We start from the raw sequence: 9,976 nt of genomic DNA, 5'->3' as shown, positions 1-9,976 counted from the left end.
TCCAGAATTTAAGTTGTTTTCTAAAGTTTCGGGATATACTTCAAGAAATATAATCCGGCGAAATGTTCGAGAATTAAAGAAGAAGTAGAAATTCAATGAATCCGTCAAACTCCTACGATATTGCTTAAACTATTTTGAAATATTTATTTAAAAATAATACATAGATTTGTCTTAAAATAGTTACATTTTCAAGATAGGAAATAATTTTCTACAAAAAATATGAAACATTAAGCAAATACATAAATATTTAAATACTAAATTTTAAATTAGAGCCTTTATTAAAAAATGAACTTTCAACAAGGGGGCAATTTTTCCATCAAATAGTATAATGAAAAAATGTATTTTCGACAAAAAATAAATAATTTCCACGAAAAAGTTCAATTTAAAAAAAATAGTTAAATCAGTAACCAAAGGAAGGTATTCTAAAACAAAAAGATAAATATTTAACCTAGAATATTAAGTTACTACAAAAAGGTGAACTTTTAACAAAACACATAAATTTTTATAAAATAATTTTTAATATTAATAAATACTGAAGATTTTATTTAAAAAACAAATCTAAATAGTGATGATTTTATTTAAAATACTAATTTTTAAGAAGCAACGAATTTCTAACAAAATATTTAAATTTTTAACCAACAAAATAAACCTTCTAACAAAATATTAGTTTTCGACCAAAAAATATGAATTTTAAAAATATTACAACAATTTTTAACAAAAAAAAGGATCATTTTCTACCAACAAGTATAAATCTTCAACAAAACATTAAACTTTTAACCGAAAAAGTCAAGTTTTCCGAGAAGAAAAAAAGAAAATATTTTTTTTACAAATTGAGAAAATTATTTTTTTAACTGTAAGAGAACGAATTCTCAACCAAGAAGGCTAAAGTTATATTTTAAGATGAGTATAATTTTGTTAGCAAAAAGTAATTTTTTACCAAATTTTTTAATTTTGAACTGGAAAAAAAAGTTTTTCAAATTTAAAACGAAAATCTTCATAAAAAATGCATTTTTGAAGAAGAGGACTAATTTTCTATCAAAAACACTGCACACTTTGAACAAAATACATAAATCTTAAAAAAAACTCAAATGCTTAAATGGAGAAATAAAATTTCAATTGAATTGATTTCATTTGATATTGTTCAAACTTAGAAAATTTTTATTTTAAACAATTTTCTTATGGATTCTTGTGGACGAAGTTTTCTCAGGCTTTTTTTTATTTCTTAAAAATTCGATTTACTGCATTTTTATAGGTTACAATATTTTCTCGCATATGTATTCAAAGTTTTGTCCTATTTTTAAATACATGCCAGCAATTCTTTACTAAAAGTAATAGTAATATTATTGAGTGAAAAATAAAGAAATTTTATTTAAAATTTCTAAACTAATTTTCTTCCAAAACATCTCTGCCTTTAAAATTTTAGAATTTCATATAGCCTACTCATCTAGATTTGTAGCGGATTAAACAAAAATTTTTATTTGATTTATTCCGAAAATTTAGCCAATTCCTTTCACAAAAGAGTTAGTATTCAATAATTTTTAACTTAGAGCCTTCCAATTCAAACATTTTTATATTAAAATAAAGAAACTACATTGAATAATTGATTATTATTTTGAAATTTAGTCATTTAAGATTTACCAAAATTTAACTTATTTTATTTTTTGTTGAAAGCCATCAAAATCCGAAAGTTTTAAATTGAAATCTTTAGAATTTAAATAAGTTACAATTTGGGCAGTTTAAAATGGAACGAACGTTATGAAAAAAGTCCAGAAAAGTGGAACTTTTCCTTTGAAAGCCCTATAAAATTATCATAACTTTTTGAAATTTTACAAAACATTGAAACTTTAAAGATTAATGATAGAGTTGTGCAATCGTTTATTCGAATTTTTATTATAAATTTAGACACGATTGGAACATTTTATTTTTCGAAATAGAAAAAATTTAAATTTACATTCAACCGGCTTGATTTCCAACCTCATTATTAATAGGCAATTCTTTTGCCATGTCTGACTGTACTAACGCCTCATGCTAGCCGTACCTGGACTCTGGTTTTATTAAGCTACCCCTGGTGTCCTAGCGTGTGATCACAGTTTTGCTCCTGACCGGTTGGTGCTGCCTCTAGGGATCGACGCGAACTTTATGCGCAGCCATATCCGTAGTCGGCCCTTTCACCTATGGATTCTGGTGAACGGCTATAGTGATGTATGCTCCGTGTTTACATCTCTCAGACAATTCCTACGTTTCGTGGTTATGTCGGACTGTGGGGTCTCAGGATTCCAGCGTCTCCAGTTCTCTACTAAGCTTACCCTACGTCTCGGTAAATAAAGAAAAACTTTTTGCAGGGCATCATCTTTAATTATAAATCAGGAATTCCGAATACAAAAAGAGAGAATAAAAGCTAATGATCAGAAAGGAAAGTGCAAAAGGAAAAAGACAAGAAATGAAGAGAAAAATAAAAGAAATCCTGTGGCCCATTACTCCAAGTGTCCCCGGGTCGAGAACACGTCCCAGCGGTGTACCCGCCCTCCACACTTGGTGCAGATGCTGCCTCGCGGGGTGCTCTGAATTACGGACCGCGGCCTCTGCCGCTCACAGTCCTCGAGTGTACTATAAGGATAAATGGCCTCGTCGGGGATGTTTTTATATTCCTGGTATGTCTCGGTGCCCTCTACTCTTTCTGCGGCACCCTTCTTCGGCTTCGTCAGAAGCCTTTGAAACGTCTACGCTGCTTTTCTTCCTACAAGGGCTTAGCGTCTCCGTCACTGCGGGTCTTGCGGGCGGCCTGTTCAACTCGACTCCCTTCAGTCTCGGCGCGGTCACGTCGGGCTTACGCGATTCTGGCCGCGATAACCTTTTGCCCTGTTTTCTAGTGACGGGCCCACTTACGGAGCAGCTTTGGTGGACGGGTGCACTTCCAAGCGCCTAAGTATTCGTGGCTTGTCTTATACCGTCGCGTTAGGTGTCCCGGGCTCTCCCTGCTGGACGCTGAATCTCGCTGGCTCGGTCCCGACCTTTCCTGTGGCGGTTGCAGCTTCATAGACCTGTTGACGGATCCCCCTCGCCGTAACCCTTCCCTGTGCACCGCTTTTTACCGGTGAACCATAGTTCCAGTTGACTCTTGGCTTTTCCTGGAGGGCGGTCCTTCCAGGTCTGGTAATCTTGAGAGATCTAGGGCTTGTCGGCGCAACTCACCAATCACACTCTGGAGCATTCGACAGACCCTACGATGCTCGCTACGATGAAGCTCTGCTTCGGACTGCAGAAGGAAGGGTTGACCCTTCTGCCTTCTTCATTTTTCGGTTTCCCGAACAGTTGGCGGAAAGATTGCATTCTTTCTTAGCTACTTATTCTTTGCCATAATGGCGACAAAAATTGCGCCTCCGATTCTCCGAACAACTAATTTTGAAGTGACCCTTCTGTCGGCAATTCCAACAATCAACCTTAGAAACATCCTACTGTTACGAGGTTATTGTAAAGTCTGTTGGTTCGTACCTGATCCACGCTTTTCGTCACTAATGGCTGCGATGAGCGTTTTGATTAGGACGGTTAACTCTGATAAGCTCTGTGAGACTTCGCTATTAACTAAAGTCGGGGTCATAGCGGCCACATAACTGGTCTTTTTAGCTGGAGGCTCCTTTCCTTTGTACGCATATTTAGGGATAAGGGATTTTTGTGAGGGCGCGTATACCATATTAATTTGGATGCCGCTCACACTGGTCCCACGTGTTTTATCTTAATCTGTTTTGACAAAAACAGTGCCACGCAATTTCCTTCAAAGATAGGGCATAGCCACTAACAACTCCTCGTCCGTGACGGAAGAGGAGGATCTTCCCTCTTTGACCCTCTACAAAAAGTTTTCTACGATTGAGCCCTTTTTTCCGTTGAAGCTGACCTTCCAACCTCCTACGATTCTTGTCACGACCCTTGGTTTGCTAAGGTGTCGCATGGGGCCTTGCCCCCATCCCTGAGCATAGCCGTGTCTCGTATTGCTTTCCGGTTTAAATTTATTTGGACCTCTCTGCGCAAGCGCGTCTTGCTGTGCATAGCCGCTATGTACCGGTCTTTCAACCTACTCGTGGAAGTACCGGCCCAGCGTTCCGTGATTCAACTCTCTATTCTTTTATCAAAGTTCTCGATATGACTCATACAGACCATGTCCGCCTGTTCGGACATACCTTGTATCTTGTGGCAAACTGAATTTCGCGCTTTAGTATGGTATTCATGACTCACACCCCTCATACCCTATGTTGTACGGCCTACTCTTGGTTTCTCTTGACTGAGAAATCTCGGGGCCCGTACCTAACGCAATTATTGGTTCCGCCCGTAATTGTCCTTAGTCTATCATGCTCAAGCTCCTCTTCCCTTGCTAAAGTCGGGTTCATCCGTGAGAAGAGGCTCGACGATCGGGAGTGCTCAGCAGTCCGGATCATTCAGTGCCCTTCACTTTTCTAGGGCCTTTGCTCGCAGTGCTCATAAGGAAAAAATCCTCGTGTACCAGGCTTCTGATAATCATCTGTGTACCGGTTCTGTTTCTATGGTCCGGCCCCAGTTTTCGGTCTATCGGTGTTGGGTAGTTATATTAGGTAGGGATTACTGACTCTGGCTGTGCCAGTCGCTCTGTGAACGCATGTCCCTAATAACTGCTGTGGTAAAAATTGCCCCGATGTCTAGTGTTAACATTCGAAAAACGGGGGTCTTCTAAGCTGTTGGCTCCCATGTTCTCACTCTACATTTGAACAGTAAACTTTGCAAGTTCAAACCCAAATCTGTATTATAATGCATATGATTTTGCTCTCAAACATGTTCTCAGCTCTATTCGGCAATATGAAAGGCCTGGGCTTGAATTCCAGCGAAGCAAGTGAGTATTTTTTCAGGACTTTAAAACCAATATTATAAAATATTTATTCCGGAAAAGTAGACAAAAGAATAAAAATAAAAATTATTTCAACAAAATATTTAAATGCCTAATGAAATAGCTGAATTTACCTCTAAAAAGTCAAATCACCAACTGAGAAAGATCAACTTTCAACCAATAGTAGAATTATCATATAATTTGGAGTAGCCCAGAGTAATACATTTTCAATCTATAGTAAACTCTACTTGATAGGTAATTCAAATCAATATTATCTATATTGTGAAAACGTTCTTTTTTCAATAATGAATTTCTTAGCTTATGTTAAAAATTAATTTGTTTTTGTTACAAGTTTAATTTTTTCGAATGAAAATTTCAATATATTATTTTTCAATTTAAGTTACTATTTCAGATTTTTAAAGTTTAAATGGATAAAGGAATGATCGAAACTTTCAATTCAAATATCGGAAGTCTTTATTACTATCTTTGAAATATTAAAATACATAGATCTCTTATTGAGTGCTGCTTCTGGACATCCGGCTGCCTGAGTGCAAATATGTTCATGACGCCTCTTCACACTTTTTCTACCCTTGATAATTTAATTTTTAAGGAAAACATATTTTGTATGATTATACATACTTATATTTATTTTTAAATATAATTTATTAAGATTATGTTATATTTTACATCCGTAGCAATATAATGTTTAAATCTAATGAAAAATACAGCAAAAATAAGGAGTTCTTATTCCAGTTTTTATCTCACTTTTTGAGAGTTCTTTAATATATATTCAAATTATTTGCATGTTCTTAAGAAAACATCTACTATAAAATAATACTTCAAAATAGTAATTTTACACTTCGGCATGAACTCTTTTTAAAGAAGCTAAAATTAATTTAAAGGTAGTTTCAAGACATCACCAAAATTGTAATAGACGATGAATGAAACTTCTTATCTTTGCTGTATTTTTTATTAAAATTAAAAACTACGCGCTCTTTATCCAAAATTATTTCGGGTACATAATAAAAATTTTAAGAAACAAAAATGCATTTACAAAATAGCCAAAACCCATATATGGAAATTAGCAACACAGTGAATTTTAAAAATTTTGATTTTGGTATTTAATGAAATTCATTTCATAAGTTGTATTTACACATTTTTGTAAGCATGTGTTGGTTTTTTGAACACAAAAAAACACTCGAAAAAAATCGACAAGACCCAGGATTGTTTTTGTTGAATTTTTGGTTTCATTCTCGGGAATTCTGCTTGCATGGAATATCGAAGCTTAGAAATTTTGAACACTAGAAAAAAAATCGGCGAGACCCAAAAATGAAAATGGAGAATTTTCTGTCATTCCAATTTAGATTTCTAGATCTAGTGAGTTTCTTTTTCTATTGTATTTCTTAGGTTTAAAAAACCTACACACGCTCGGAAAAATGTTTAAACTAGAAGTTATAAAAATAAGTTCATGAAATACAAAAATTAAAAAATTTTAATTCGCTGCATTACCAATTTAGATTCCTGGGTCTCGGAGATTTTTTTCTAATATATTTTTGTCATTAAAAGTTTTCATGTACCTAAAATAATTCTTCTCTTAATTAAACCCCAAAAAGTTTAAAAAGATCTCTTTGAACTTCAGATATTAAAAAAACTTGAATTCAATAATATTTGAAAACTCGGCAAACAAGAAACTTTCTAAACCTTGTTTTTCGATCGATTTCAAATGTATTACACTTTTTTTGGAACCCCAATACGCTACTTTTTCGAGTTGTAGCGATTTCGATTTCCAAAAGTATTTATTTTTGACTTTCTCTAATAACTATCCCAGTGGGCACAAGATTTGACGAAGTCTTTACGACATCGTCACGACAGCTTGACGACAACTTTACGACATCCTATGTCCATTTCGTTTCGGGGTCTTTGCAATATCGTAAAGACATCGTCAGTTTATACGACTTATTTACAAAATCGTAAAGAAACCTTAACGAAATGGACGTAGGATGTCGTAAGGTTATCGTAAAGATGTCGTCACGATATCGTAAAAAAGTCGCTAAACTGTGTGTTTACTGGGTTGTAGGACAATAAACAAATCTTGCGCCGTACAGCCCATAAATATTAAACGATTTCGACAAAAGCTTTGAAAAAAGCTCATAATAATTCTAAGAGAGAGGACAGGGCTGATTTTTGAATTAGGCTTTTAATTTTTTTAAATAAATAAACAAACATGACACAAAAATTTCTATTTCTTCTATTGGACGTTCCCAGTTCTTCTGAAGAACATGGAAATCTGTTAAATCGCCTAAGTTTCATAAAGTAACATTTGTTAAAGATATTCCAATATTACATAAGCAACAAAAATTTTGATGAACAAATTATTTGTTGAGAGAATGTTCTTTTACAATTTTTCATAATATTACCCCAGCGGGCACAAAATTTCGCGTCATCTTAACGACATCGTTACGACATCTTTACGAAAAATTTACGACATCATATGTCCATGTCGTTTCGGTGACTTTGCGATGTCGTAAAGATGTCGTCACGATGTCGTAAAGACGTCGGCAAATTTTGTGCCGACTGGGACGTTTTTTTAAAGTTATATTACAATAAATTTGGTTAAAAACAATATAATGATAAAGATATTTCTTTTTTAGATTATTGTTCTTAATGTAAAACACAAATTTAATAAACAAATGCATTAACCAGTCATTTTCTGACAGAAAAATCAGTTTTTTATGTCATTTTTTAATTTGAAACTTTATACTTATTTTGAAAAACTTCATCGTTATTTGATAAATTTTATTATTTTTATAGAAAATTCAATAAAAAAGTTTTTTTAGGTAAGGCATTTCTGCAAAAACAGTAATTTTTTTCGATGACATCTTTTTAAGTTAGGAACTTCATCATAATTTCAGAAAAGATTCATAATTTATTCATCAATTTTTTTACTTTTTTAACCAATTTCAATAAACAAATGCATCACTGGTGCATCAGCTGACGGACAAATTCCTTTTTATCGGTGATTGACTTGTTAATCAGGATTTTCATAATAAATTCACCAACGTTCATGATTAATTTATAAATTTGATGATTTTTTAAAACTAATATGACAAACAAATGCATTATTGGATCATCTGCGTACGGAGAAATACATTTTTTTCGGTGTCGGTCTTTTTAATCCTAAACTTCATAATAATTTCAGCGAAATTAATAATTAGTGGATACATTTTATATTTAAAAAAATTAATAGACAAATGCATTTTTCTCAAGCTGCAACCTTATTGAAGGCATGAAAGTAATCACAACCCCGAAAAATAAATTAGTTTTCTGAATTGTTTTCAAAAGTTATAAAATTGATCCACAAATGAGAAATATTTTCCAAAATTATCAGGAAGATCCTAATTAAAAAGTCATCATCGAAGAAATTAACTTTTCTTTCGGCAAATGCCTAATCTATGTATCTGTTTATTGATTTTGTTCAAAAAAATTGTATAAAATAGTTGTAAATTTTTCTAAACTTGTCATATTTTTTAACTAAAAAGACTGGCTTTTCAAAAAACGAATTTTTCTTCCGAAAAAACCCCGAATAATACATTTATTTATAATACTTGTTTAAAGAAATCATAAGAATAATTAACGTATTAAATTTTTTTAAATTATGGTAAATTTCCTAATAAAATGCTTACATCGTAAAAAACAAACAATTTGTTTATACATTTTCTCTTTATTTATTATGTAACATTAGAATATCTTTAACTAATGTTACTCTATGAAACTTGGGCGACTTAAACCACTTTCATGTTATTGACGAGCACTGGGAACATCAAATTGAAAAATGGCAATTTTTTCATCATATTTGTTTATTTATAAAAAAATCATTCAATGCCTCTTTTAAGAATCAGCCACGGAATCTCTCTGAGAAATCTTATGTGCTTTTTTAAAATTTTTTCTCCCTAATTCATTTAATATTTGACGGCTGTAGGTCACCAAATTTGTTTATTGTCCTACATAACTATTAGACTAGGTCGAACATAAAAGTATATTATGCATACGATATTTTTTGCAACAAATGGATTATTTTAGACATTTCTCGAATTACAGTTATGATTTCAGCCCATATTAGATTTCAAATACAGGAAGCATGATTTACGGTCATTTCAAAGGTAACTTATGGTAAATTACCATAAATTGCCAAAATCGGTAACCTTTTATAAATTATCTAAGGTTCAATTTTGATTATTTTTAGAAATTTCTAAAAATGTATCACATTTTCGGTAATATATGGTAATATTGTAGGTTCTTTATGTTGAATTAAGATAAACCACCGAACATTCAATTTTAAAACTTTTCTGTAATTTCCGGAAATTTATAGAATTTTTATTAAGATTACAGGTAATTTATGAGTAAATTACCCAAAATTCCATTTGGAAATGTTTATAAATTTCCAGAAGTTTTTAAAAATTGTCGGTCTCTTATAATAATGTGACCAGTTACCAGTGCATGTGTCATAAAAATATTTTTAGAATGCCAAATCTTTACAACGCAAAGTAGCGTGTTAGCGTACAAAAAGGTTTGAAAATCAGGTCTGAAATCTCTCTAAAAAATCTTTTTGGTTTTTTTTAAGTTTACTTTTGCCCAAGTCGGTCAATATTTGTGGGCTGTACGTTATTTTGAACCAAAAAAATCATCATTTTCCCCCACCTTGTGCGCGACTGCAACGCCCACGTTACCACCAAAACCGAGATTCACGTGTTCGTCTCCTTAGAGGTGGCGGAGGCATATCGAATGTGGATGGCCTATATCCAGTCACGTCCTCGCCGAGGTTAGAGATGGCGAAAATCTTACCATCCGTAGACATATGTGGAGCTGCCTCATTGCTTCCATATGGCTCTGAAGATACAAATAATGTATCTAATAAATCACCTCCGAAAACACATGAGTTGAGTTTAAGTGCATCTAGCTGAATGTATCGAACCACTGGATGACGACTATTCGGGTCAATTTCAAGGACCTAAGGGAAATTTAAAAATGTTATTTTTGTTATAAAATTCATTTTTTGAAATATTTTCAAAGAGATTGAATTCTTACATGTGAACCTCCATTAAGAGGCACCCAGAGCCGAATTCT

The sequence above is a fragment of the Belonocnema kinseyi genome, chromosome 2 (genome assembly GCF_010883055.1).
Source record: "Belonocnema kinseyi isolate 2016_QV_RU_SX_M_011 chromosome 2, B_treatae_v1, whole genome shotgun sequence".
NCBI lineage: Eukaryota > Metazoa > Arthropoda > Insecta > Hymenoptera > Cynipidae > Belonocnema > Belonocnema kinseyi.
The sequence above is the reverse complement of the archived record's forward strand: the minus strand, read 5'-3'. Positions refer to the sequence as shown.